Genomic DNA, 13,516 nt, shown 5'->3' with positions numbered 1-13,516 from the left:
TCAGTGGTGTGATACTCCAGTCACAGAGGTAGCGTTTTTCATGTTTCAGATGAAACTTGCTCACAATTTGTGAAGAAGCTACTTCACAAAGATTATTTCATGCAGATGTGAAGTACCGTTTTTTGGATGGTAACTTTGGAGTACACAGTTCGTTTTACATATTACATTCCCAAAGCATTTGTTTGGAACATTGCATGATAGGCTGACTTTTTTCTGTCCAATCCTTCACTGTACACTACCATGGCCACATGTAGCTATTTAAATTTAAATTATTTAAAAGGAAATAAACTTAAAAATTCCCTTCCCCTGTCACCCTAGCCACAGTTCAAGTGCTCAACAGCAGTCATCACAGAAATTTCCTTTAGATGACTCTGGTTTAGAAAATCCTTCAATTTACGATGAAAATCATGTTTGTTTTGAAGATTCTCCTCATTTTACGGCTGTTACTCAGAGTATACTGGCGGCAGTCCTCAATTCTGTGGTGGTGGTCTTCATCCTTGTTGTTGTATTGGGGTCCTGGTGTGCTTCTTGGTTAATTTATATTAGGGGATGACTATTTTCACAGCTTTTGGGCTTGGTTGATAATTGCTAAATTATATACTAAATATTATAAATTTTATAAAAAATCACTTTGCTTCATCTTCTCTATCTCCAAACTGCAGGCAGGTGTCCCGCCTCCTCTGGCTCTTTCTGTCTCTCTGTCTCTGTCTCTCTGTCTCTCCCTTTCTCTCTCCCTCTCTCTGTACACACACACACACTCACACACACACATCTTTTTTGGAGGGTAAGTAACTGGCGCAGGGTCATAGGGTGCTGGAGGTGATCATGGCTGGTTCCCAGGAGAGCCCTTAGTAGGCAACGGTGGGGCTTGGTAATAAAAGTGTTAATAGATATTACAGATGGTGTAATTTCTAATTCAGTTTGAAATAGGAAAAGTATCGATGCTACATTGATAAAAAGTCATCCTTCTGATGACTTACATTTGACTTGCAAGTCAGCGTGCATGTGTTTGTGCATCTTGTCTGCGGACTTTTTTTAAAAGTCAGACGGGAGTGGACCCTTGCTGCTTTTCGTGCCTTTATATTGTCTTGTAAACATGTATTTTCCCCCCTGAAGTAACAATGTAAAATAATGTAAGTATTAAGTAAACGTGTAAACATATGTGCTCAGTTGGTGTGCAGATAACTCTTGACGGATACATACGTGTGTGTATTTTCTCATTCCTTAAAGAAAGGACTCTAGTACTACACCAGCTCTTACTGAATATGTGTTATAAATCACAATGGGCATGGAATCAGACAGAATTGAATCTCAAAATTATTTACAGTAACAACAGATTATGAAAGAAAACATGACCAGAGGCCTGGGTAGTCGGAGAGATGTGCTGGTGGAAGGTGAGGACCGTATTGCCTCTGCACAGTCTCTCCTCTTTGGGAGTATCATCCTGAGGACTTTGGTGACCACTGGGATATACACACTTCTGAAGCTGGGGTTGAATCTCTTCATCTGGGAACACAGGGGCGTCACATGTGCCATTATCTGGCACAGACACCCTGTTTTCTCTTAACTTGTAATTAATGTCCTTCTCAATAACTGTCTTGAATATACTCCAATCAAAGTAGTTGTCCTATTCTAATATTGTGACTAATCCCAACTCAACGTTTACAAAATGAAACATTAACTGTAAAGAACATACTTTTTATCAACCTGTAATATCTGTTAGTGCCTTTATTACCAAACCCTACCATTGCCTACTAAGGGCTCTCTGGGAACCAGCCATGATGATCTCTGGCACCCTGTCACCCTGCACAAGTTCCTTACCCTCCATGAGGCTCCGTTTTCTTTGGGCACAGTGGAGATAAGACCGTCTACTTCATAAGGCTGTGAGTGTTTGAATGAGATGATGCGTATAAAAAGGATGCTGAATTAGCATTCTTCCTCCATTGATTTTGCCTGTGGCTCTTGTACCATAGGTATCTAATATCACAAGTGTGAGATAATCACTCGTACATATAATATACAAAGACAAGGTGAGAGAACCGTTTTTATGGCTGATGGGCTCCATTGCTGTGAGAAGGGGAAGGGATTTCTTAGGAGGAGTGGGTGCCATGTTGTGAGTTTCGGCGTCAGGGGAAGATTATCCCCATAGAATAAGATTTAAAGAGCAATGTGTGTGTGGGCGGCAGAAATTAAAATTGCATTTTTACTGTATCCCATGCATTTGCTTGTTCAGTTTATCAGTTACACATATAAATTAACATTTAACACAATGCTTGGCTCTCATAGTCTGTTTGGGCTGTTATAAGAAAATACCACAGACTGGGAAGCTTATCAACAACAGAAGTTTATCTCTCTCAGTTCTAGAGGCTGGAAAGTCCAAAATCAGTGTCAGCACAGTCAGGTTCTGGTGAAGGTCCTCTTCCTAGTTCATAGCCACACCTTCTCGCCATTTCCCCACGCAGTGGGAGGGCTGGGGGAGCTCTGTGGGGTCTCCTTTATAGGAGCACTAACCCCATTTATGAGGCTCCACCCTCAAGACCCAAACACCTCGCAAAGGCCCCGCCTCCTAATACCTAATACCCTTTGGGGGTTAAGATTTCAACCCGTGAATCTGGAGCGACACAGACATCCAGACCATTGCACGGGCATAAGATAACTACTTAATATCTGTGTACTGTTCTGCTAATTGATACTATTGTTCTTATTTTATTATTATGCTGAGTTGTTAGTATATTTATTAGCAAATATGTATTAGTGCTTTCAGTGGATAAAATGAGGTTAAAAAGAGAGAGATATGCTTCATGCCCTCATAGAGATTACATTCTGTTGAGAGAAATAAAGAATAATTACACAAATAAATACAATTTAATAAATGCCTCAGAGGGACGTTTCTTACAGATATGTTGATATAATTTTGGTATGTGTCCAACCATTTAACAAAAAAAGATAACCTGGTCACATGGCATCTGAAAGACAACAGAGTTTATATTCAGTGCAGTCTTTTAGGTGTAGTGTGATCCCCTCACGCCCACACAGGGATTAACGGGAGCTCTATCTGGTGGGCTTGATCGACCACCACGTGTTCTCAAGGTGAATGATGCTCATGTTGCTACTGCAAGCTGGGAAAATTAGGCATCTCTTGTCTCTTAGATTATAAATATTAAGTAATATAAATCTCTCTACACAGAAGAAAAATAGTGAACTAAATCTTGCTTATAAGATGGCATAGATTTAAATGAGGTGTGTATTATGATCCATCAGAGATGGTCTAGTGGAGATTTGTGCCTCTAAGGAATTGAGTAAAGAGATTTAAGAATTAAAGAGACCAAGACAGTGCCAAGGTGGAGGAAAGGAAATGGCACTGATTCTGAGAAGAAACAGAAGCAGTGCTGCCTTATGAGGGGAGTGAGCCATTCACACTTACAGAGGACTTAAGGTGTAAGTCCTCAGAGACAAGGAGCTGGAAGAAGAGGCTGGCACCAGAGAACGGGACGTCCTTCCTTCATTGTCCTTTCCTTCTTGCTGACTCTGTGAGAAAATGCAACTCAGATTAATTATGCCCTTGCACTTTGAAAGCACTCTGTGAATGGCTTCTGAGGTTAACCTGCCTCCTGAGGGCTAACTGGTTTGTTTGTAAGCGTGTCTGCCAGGTGGCGTTGGCAGTCCTTTTAGGAGCGCAGGGTATCTGCATTACCTGTGAGAAATGGTACTTGCAAAGGTATCAAACGATGAGTGATTGAAAAGTGAGACTGAGGACCCTGAATAACAGCTTTGAAGTTTCCCCCTAGGACGAAGTTCCAGAGGACCAGGGTGTAGGCCGTGGGCCGTGGGACTGTCAAGTTTGTGTCCCTGACAGCTTAGTCACTGGGGAATCAGGAATAAGTGCTGGGAACTCGTGCGACATTCGGATACTGACTGATTTAAACGCAGCTTGCCCGTGCAGTGCCTTTCCTGTTGTGTAGTCACTGAGCGAGACGTGTCGGGAGTGTCCTCTTTCGTTCCAGCAGCGCAGTGCCTGCTGCTCACGCGGAACTTCTAGTTCTGACCAGAAGCTGCTGGTTGACTTCTGTTTCTGGAGAGCAAAGAACGCACTTTATATTCTTTCGGTTGTCCTAGTGCTTTTCCCTGTAGCCTTATGAAGGTTTGCAAGTAAAGAAGTTGACTGCCTTTCTTTTACTCATGTATTAATTTATACGTGACATTACATAAATATTACATGATATACATAATATTAAACAAAATATCTGCAAGAACCTGCTTTATTGCAGGCACACTGGGCTAGGTTCTAGAGGTACAGTGATTAAATACATAAATCCACACCTGTGCACAGGTAGAGAGAGAGAGAGACATGGCTCCTGCCCTCATGATATTTTTTATTTGCTGTCCAGAGTTCTTATTGGGGACTTTATAGAGCGACAGGGTGACCCTCGGATAAAATCAGTTTCCGTGGTCAGAATTTGGCTACAGATATTAAAAAAAGAAATGATAGGAGCCGGCCCGGTGGCATAGTGGTTAAGTTCTCGAACTACGCTTCGTGTTCGCACGTTCAGATCCTGGGCCTGGATCTGTGCACCGCTCATCAAGCCATGCTGTGGCGGCGTCCCATTTACAAAAAAATAAAGGAAGATGGGTACAGATGTTAGCTCAGGGCCAATCTTCCTTACCAAAAAAAAAAAAAAAGAAGAAGAAGAAAAAAATTTGTAACCTTAAAACAATTACAACAACAATTACAGCCTCTTCAAATGGCTGCCCAAGCCTAAGCATTTATTTTTCTTACCCCATGAGACTCCATAAAAGTGCAGAGAAAAGGATGTGAACTGTGAGCAGATGAGATGTTTTTAGAAGATGGAAAGAGGACAGAGCCTGTTTTTGGACGTAAGATCTTGCCAAGTAGGCGAGAGGGTGGTGGTGGAGAAGACCATCTGCTGTGGGCACCTGCAGAGACGTGACGCTCAGAGGACAGAGTCTGTGGGGCTGGAAGCCAGAGGGGAGAATCTGATTGGCAGAGTCAGGCAACATTTGTTGACAAAACAACTGTGACACGCTCCTCTTCATTCTTCTCACCATTCCCTCCTCCTCTTTACCCCCTTACACATAGCAAAAACAGCCCAGCATTTAAGTCCCAGGTAAAAATCAAGAAGACATTCAGTGAACTGCCTTTGCAAAGATGGAGAGAGATGGGAGATCCTGGAGTAGGTGCCCCCCATCCTGGGGCCCCCACCCTTCCCAGGTTAACACTGACTGCATGCCTTTTTCACCCTAAAGTGAAGGCTACCACTCATTCACAGGCAGTGTTAGTGTCACTAGAGCAGCCTGGCTAAAAAGACAGACGTGGAAATCTCACCAGCCACACACAGAAACCTACCCAGGACTCAGTCTCAAAGATGAATGAGCACAAAGGCCGTGAGACATGAAGAATGCCAGCAGAATGAACTAAAAAAGGTCAAGATAAATAAGTGGACACATTGACCCTGGTAGTAAGAGATAATGCGAGACAGAACTGTGCTTGAAAAACAAACAGAGCAAAATGCTAAGTGTCTTGGTCAAGTTATTACATCGTGAAATGCCTAACCCCCACCCCAGGGCAGCTTCACACCCCAACACACAGATATTCTGTGGAAAACATGTTTTGCAAAATTAAAGTTATTAACGAAGCTTAAAGGGAGAGCTCTGGGTATGAAAGCCCAGAGCACTGAAGCACCTGGACAGCCATATTCAGACAAAATACAAGACTGGACGGCTGGACTCCAGACCACAGACCTACCTGCAGGTGCGAGTTGACTCTCCTAACCAGGAAGTAAAGCACCCTGATCTGAGACATTTTCATAAAAGCTGACGTAAAGCTGTAAAGTCCTTTGGTTCCAGAAAGAGGTAACCGTGAGACTAACCCGTAAGGAAGCCCGTGCAGCCCTGCAGATGCCCAGAGGATGAGTCTAGAAGTCACACCTGGGAAACACTAGAGGACCTTCAGCACCGTTGACGATGCCACGGAAAAGAGAAGGTCTCATTGTTTGGAAGTTAAGAAATAAACCGGGTCATTTACAAAGCAATAAGAAGTAAAATACCTTTACACCTCTCATCAGCAGTGGATTCTAGACCACAGTTGATCAGTGCCTTCAAAGGTCGGAGGAAAACCATTTGAAGCTGCAGTTCTGTGCACCTCTCAACATCAATCAACTCCAGGTTCTCAGAAAGCCTACTTCTCAATCTCCTTCTGAAAAAATTATTTAAAGATGTTTTCAAATAATAATCAAGAAAATGGGACAAACGAGAAACAAGACGTAGGGGAGCTAATGCAGGAATCTAGTGCAGAGACGCGTGCAGAACGCAGTCTGTCCATCAGAACTGGACATCGTGTCCCGGGGGCTCCAAAAGAATATCAAGAAGAATGTCATGGATTCCAGGAAATATCCAGTGACTCATGAGTTACATGATATTATTGGCCTGGTAGAGAAAGGCTGTCTCCTTCTTCGACAATAAAAAGAAACAATCAAACATTGAGGAAAAAAACTATTAGGGAAAAGCAAGGTTCAAATGTGAAGCAAACACAAATGTGATGTTACTTTATTAACTGATACAGCCCATTTGACTGCTAACCTGGGTGCGTCTTCCTCTGAATGAGCAGGAACTCTGACACTTCATCTCTAGATATGGGCATTTAACTTCTGCAGAGTGTTGGTTTTTACTTGGTTCTGGAGTCGTAAAATGTTCAAGAGTTAAAAGATCCTGTTCGAATTTTGGGACAAGAAATAGAGCATTAAGTATATTTAATTATAGAAATGTAAAAGAAGAAATAAAGCTATTGGTTTTTGAAAGTAAAAGGACATAAAGCAAGCTAAAGTCTCTTCTTTAATTGGTTTTAACCATAGATAACATCTTAAAATTAGAAACCCGTGGATAATATCCCAAATAAAGCAGTCAACATACAGAGGCAAATTATTTAAAAATTAGATTGCTTTCCGTTAGAAGAACTGAATATAAACATTTACAAATAAGGCAGGGAAGTGGGATTGACAGTGTGGGCCGAGGGACATGAAGGGAGATGACTCATTGGAGCTGCATCTCAAGCCCGTATTTATTTTAATTTCCATCATGGACATGCATTACTTCGATATCCATTAAAACGGGAAAACACAAAATATTGCTACTTAGTGTCGCCTTTATTGAGTTGCAGCTAACTGGTTTTGATTCTTCTGGGGCCTTTCGTAATTGTCATTTTAGCCACCAGAACCTCAGAACAGCAGGGGGTCCCCATGGAGCTGTAAGCGTTGGCTTCTCTCTCGCCTTTTATAGAGAATCTCTGACTGAGTCCCTGCTGTGTGACAGGCGCTCACGGGACTGTGGGGACACACCAATTAGCACGTGGCCCTGCCCTGAGTGGCTCTCTCAGGAAGGCCCACCTCATTCTTTTGTCCTCTTTCCTCGTGTGCACTTCTCCTTGGCCCGTGTCACACAGAGGCTGCCAAACACCTTTCGTAGATCTCTGCCTCCACTTCTTAACCTTCAGCCAGATGCTTTCTCTGGCCCCTCTTCACCTTGCCCTCTAGTCTGTGCAGAGGAGAGAGACTGCTGTAGGGCCAGCAGCTGCACACGGCGACTGTTAGCACCGCTGCCCAACAGGTTTATCTGGCCTGGTGTCCTTTGATGTTACAAAGGACACAGATGGGAATTGGCGTAAAAGAGAGCGAGATGGTGTCTTATTTTGCTGAGAGAAAGATAAGTTTAATTCTCTCTTTCAGCTACTGAAAGAGGCATGATTTAAGGTGTTAGATGCTTCAGTTTAAATGGCTTAGAGGGAGTCTGAGAATTGGTTTCTTCTCACAGTGGGAATGGAATGGGCATTAGCTGTTTTAATAATCTGTGCAGTTTAGATCTTACGAAGAGATTGAGGACACAAATAACTGTGTGTGTGTGTGTGTGTGTGTGTGTGTGTGGTCTGAGCTAACGTGCTAATTCCTAATTTCTAAGAATATACATTAAGAAAATTTTGGAAGTCATCATGGTGAGAAGCTGGCTTTTGCAGAGTTACCATTTCTGCCTAATATATAAAGGACTAAAAAAAATCCTTGATTCTAAAACAGGAGTTATGACTAAAAAGAAGTTCTATGAAAAGAAAAGAAATTAAATCTGTAAATCTAACATGATTATACCCAATAATATTTCCCCGAAAATAATCCATAGCTAGAAATATTAGGCACTTAGTAACATCTGAAAGAGATTTCTGTTTTTGAATTAGGAGAAACAAAATTAAAATCTGGGCTACATGTCCAAAAATAATCATATGAACTTTATATATACTTTCAAATTTAATATAGAATGTTTTAAAAGATGTATAAAGATCATATGAAGGGGAAACATTTATGCTTCAAAGTGCATTTAGACAGGGTTTGGTGCTGGAGGTTTCAGTGTCCCTATTTTATCTCAATAAGTTGTTCTTCAGTACCTTTTAAAATGTACAATCATCCTGCAGTGTTTTTGACCCATTTTATCTAGTGAATGAAGAGGTTGTCCTTATTTTTGGTTCAGTTTCGCAGAATAACAGAATCTTAGACCTGGGAGAGGCTTGAGAAGCAAACAAGAGTCTCCCTTTCACACCCTGTGAACAGGGAGGGAGACGTTGTGGGTGTTGAGTCTGCCTGGTTCCTGCCCCTGAAGCCACTGTCTCTTTGCAGCCAGGAGGGCGTGGGGCGCATCCTTTCCACAGCTCCAGCTGGACCCTCTGAGGACTAGCTGGTGGTCAGCCTGCTGTTGTTCTGTCTGCATCTAGGCCCAGTCCTAGCAATCTGGCGTCTGCCTATTCCTGAGACCAGGCGCCAGCTCTGTGCCTTGTTTTGGTTATTAGATCCACGTCCTTGGATCCTTGTGACTGAGTCCAGTTCTGTTGCCCAAGTCCCTCTAGAGAACTCTGCTTGGCCCTCCCCGATTCTCGTGCAGGAATTAGAAGCTAGATGCCTAGATTCTGACTTCCCTGATGCCCACTGCCGTATTGGAAACCCGGATATCACCTTCCATTTCCTTCTTCTCCGTACATTATGGGACACCTCTGATTCTTACTGCCATTCTGGATTTAAGCGTTGCTGCCTGGAGCCACCTTCTTTGAGTGTCATGTTCCACCTACTGAGCTGAACTTCTACATTTGCTTCTTTTTAAAAGCACCTGTTCCATACCCAAGGGTAGATCTGATCTTAATTCTGATAAAGTCTTCTGAGCCTGGTGTGTACAAGGTGAGATAATAGTTAGACTGCCATAACAAGGGAGCTCAGATTGGGTGGCCTTTTTTCTCGCAGTTCTGGAGGCTGGGACTCCAGCGTCAAGGTATCTGCAGGGCTGGTTCCTTCTGAGGCCACAAGGCAGACATCTGTCCCAGGCCTCTCTCCTTGGCTTGTAGATGGCCGTCTTCTCCTTGTGTCTTCACATTGCCTTTCTTCTGTGTGTTCCTCTTCTTACAAGGGCACCAGTCATGTTGGATTAGGGGCCATCCTAATAACCTCATTTTAGTTTAATTATCTCTTTAAAGATCCTGTATCCAAATACAGTTCCATTCTGAGGTACTTGGGGTGAGGACTTCAACATATGAATTGCAGGGGGACACAATTCAGTGGATAACAGTAATATTCCTAGGAGGGAAGAGACGAAGCCTCTACATGTTTGTATACACACATGATGAATACTGGTGTTTGGCATTTGTCTCCATTGTTTTCTATCTCTGAAAAACATTGGATCATCAAGAATGTTTCTGAGTAGTTACTTTATGAAGAGGATTGCTATCCAGAATCGTCAAGACACAGATTGTTGTAGGCACCCAGAGACAAAACACACTGGGTGGTTTCTCAACCTCTGTCAGCCTCCAGTTCCCTCTTTTCAGGAACTGGGCATGGTATTTGTACTTCCCATGGAGTGGTTGTGAAGATTAAATGAGATAAGGTGGTATGGCTTTGTGTACCTTGTACCTGATATACAGCAAGTGCTCCATAAGTATTTTTATTTCTGTGACACCAAATAGGATGTGTAGATAACACATGTTACAGAATAGGGGGAAAGCTAGAATGCCAAGGTTTCGTGTTGGAGCTGGGGTAGTATTTGGGCAGGAAGAATTGATGCAGATTCTGGTCAGAGAGACTGGCGTGAACCATGAGAGATGCTGGAGACACACTGTTGTGTGAACAGGAAGTTTAGGGGCCCATGAAAGAAAAAGCCTAGGGGTTATCATCAAGGGAACAGTTTTAATCTCAGTTCTTTCAAGGACTGAGCTTCCTTGGGCAACAGAATAAGAGGGATGGACTGTGTCACTGATCCTTGTCCTTGGAGATACTTAGAGTCCCCTGGGGAGCTTTTAAAAATTAAATGTCGGGGCAGACCAGAGGGCTTCTGATTTAGTCAAGTGGAGCCTTGCCCCAGTCTGTTTAGTGTGTGATGCTGAGTTGAGAACTATGGGAACTAGCTCAGTTCACTGGAGGAGCTTCCTAAAAAAGATCTTAGTGTTTTCGCCCTAATCCTGAGATCTTGATTTAATTGTTTGTGTTGGAACCTGAGCGTTGTTATTGTTTTTAAGGATCTCTTCCCGTAATTCCAGCGTGTAGTCAAGGTTGTGAACTGTAGAACTTGATAGTCTTCAAGGGCTTTTCCAAATCTCAGCCCTGCCCCTGTATAAATTATGAAGTGCTGGTTCTTCCGTGAGAATTTTTATTTTGTATCTTAGTATGAGCTCCCCATAAAAAGCTGCTTGTTTTTATGGGGACACGTTTGACTGGAAAAAGCACCTGAAATGACTCAACTTATGTTTTGGGGACAGAGTGAAGAGTTGTAGGTATCCGGGTACATTTTAGAACTCTAACCAGGTACTTTGAGTCAGTTTTCTGATGGCCTAGCAGGTGTGAATTCTGCCTGGGATGACTCTGTCGTGCTTGGGAGCCCACTAATGAGGGCGGGGTCGAGGAGCAGAATCGTGACCTTGCGAATGTCTGGACCAGAAACTGGAGGTTATGCCTACGTTGAGACAATAAATAGGAAAGCGATTCTCAGAGTCTAGAGTATTATACAAAAGTGACTATTTTTACTGCCCTAACACTTGGTCACTCAAGTTGGGTTAGTGGTCAAACTCGTACGCATTGGGTGGTTTCATCAAGAATGAAATCCGGAGCTTCACAGTGTGGCTCCAGCTCACCCTCGCAGACTCACCGTCTCCAACACTGTGCTCTTCCTGCCTGATCAGCATGTCTCCTGCCCTTCACGGGTACCAGGTACTTTTCCATCTCTGTTATTTGATGTTTGATGTTCCACCCTTTTAAATGGCCTCCCATCTCTGGCCATGATTTAAAACTAGGGCCAAATCGCACTTCTTCCTCTATTCTCTTGAACTATCTAATTTTATTTGTCGTGTTTATGTGTTTGAGTCTTTCCCTGATGGAAATTGATTGTAAGTTCAAGTAGAGACACCATGTTTCTGTGTTTATATGCTGTTTTAGATTTAATAGAGTGATGGTTTATAGTTACATTCATAGAGATATAGTTGCTGGATAAAGTTGTACACTGTTGAATGTTTCTCTATTTTTTTAATTTGTGGAACTAATTACAAAAGTAAGAAACTAATACATTATATAGTTTAGTGAGGAGAAAAGGTGTATCTAAAAGTACAGTTGAGGATAATTGAGTTTGAAAAGAGTAATTTTTCCTGTCTTCTAATACTCAGTGCATCCCTTTAGTCTGCTGATTTGATGGTCATGCATTTCTGTCAATAGGTACCTTCATTGGGTGACAAGAAATTATTACTTTGTTTCTTGTGTGATTACAGCTTACTTTTCTGTTCCTGGAATTCTGTTTTTTTAATTATTTTTAGTAATTTGGACATTAACTCTTTGAATTATACAAAGGAAACCACAATATTACTACCATTAGACATTAACTTAGTATATATTTTAATGAAAGAGAAAAAAGTCAATTATCTACAGAAGAACTTATAGCGTGGATTAAAGTAAAGAATTGCCACTAGAGTTAAGAAAAAAATAAAACATCATCAATAACATCAACAATAGTAGTGAAAAAGAGAGAACTGACTGATAGCTGAGTGATCAGAAAGGAAAGAGCTGAAAATTTGATTAGTATAATCCCAAAAGTCTCTGAATTAGGTTTAGGGGGCTGCAGAGAGAACAGTTTCTTTGGGAAACCGTGAGTTAGGTCAAGATGAAGAGCCTTTGGGAAATTCTGAGGTAAGTTGAGTGTCATCCTGGACGACCTTGTTACTTTCCAGTGAGCAGTGGAGTTGGGACAGTGAGGGGAATTGCTCAAACTCCGCCCAATGTTTGGAATTGAAACCATGTAAGATATTGTAGCCCGGGGCTGGCCCAGTGGTGTAGCAGTTGAGTTTGAGCACTCGGGCTTCAGTGGCCTGGGGTTCGCAGGTTTGGATCCTGGGCGCAGACCAATGCACGGCTTGTTAAGCTGGGCTGTGGCGGCATCCCACATATAAAGTAGAGGAAGATGGTCACGGATGTTAGCTCAGGGACAATCTTCCTCAAAAAAAAAAAAAAAAAGAAAAGAAAAAAATGAACATGTAAGAATGTAAGAAATTGTAGCACAATTAATGAGTAAACTGTCAAATTTATTTAATAGCTAGAATCCTTACTTCTAACTGACCTATTTGTATTTAGTTTATAGAACACGATTGCATCTCGAAGAGGATCTTTGCAGAATAAAAACTTTATGATGGGTATGGGTAAATATTTCTTATTATAGCAGTGTTTAAAATTTGGAAGCCAGCTCAATTTTCTGGCTAAAAAGCACCAGTTATTGAAATACTGTGTAGCCATAAAAAATTTGTTATATATTGAACTGTAGTCCTATGAAGACAAATAAATACATCCCTTTACTGGCTTTTGAATTTACAAATCAGATTTTAAACTGCCACGATATCAAAGGGAAAAAGTTAACCAACACTCCATTTGAAACTACTTGCAGTTTACGGTTGCATGGCTGCCTAAGCTGAAGAAATTAAAAACAAACAAAACCCACTTCCACTGCAGAAAACCTGTAAATGGTGGATAAAGATAACATCTATTTTAAAAGGCACAGCTGAGTTTGTGTAAAAGAGAGATCTCCAAGAGCCAGAAATGAAATGAGAAAACCGATCCTCAGATGTGTGGGGGGACCTGGAGCAGCCCCTCTGGTTGAGGCGAGAGTGCTGGCTGGGGCTTGCAAACAGCGCAGACCCACAGGAGGCGGTGCTGCAGGTGGATGATGGGAGCTGATGTCTACGCTGACGGCCGTGACCCTCGGAGCGCTCCCCCAATGAAGGAGGATTAGCACTAAACTTCACGCAGTCAGATAGGGAAGCTTGTTTCTACCTGAACCCTGGGTGAAAAAACGATACATCTCTTGCAAGAAATTGAAATCTCGTTCTGGCCTTTAGGTGGAGTTTGTTGACTGAATTTATATTCCTTACTTTGTGATTTAATCCCAAACCAAGAAAGTAACATTAAATCTGGTCCTTGGTAGTGGTGCCTCATGCTCCCATACCTTT

General features: G+C 42.1%; 1 protein-coding gene across 1 annotated transcript in view; it reads left to right on the top strand.

Annotated features, from left to right (window-relative positions):
* Positions 1–13,516, top strand: part of RIMS1 (regulating synaptic membrane exocytosis 1) — a 445,223-nt gene that overhangs the window by 263,301 nt on the left and 168,406 nt on the right.

This window comes from Diceros bicornis, chromosome 14, assembly GCF_020826845.1.
Source record: "Diceros bicornis minor isolate mBicDic1 chromosome 14, mDicBic1.mat.cur, whole genome shotgun sequence".
Taxonomy (NCBI): Eukaryota; Metazoa; Chordata; class Mammalia; order Perissodactyla; family Rhinocerotidae; genus Diceros; species Diceros bicornis.
Note: the sequence above shows the minus strand (reverse complement) of the source record. Positions and strands in the feature narration are given on the sequence as shown.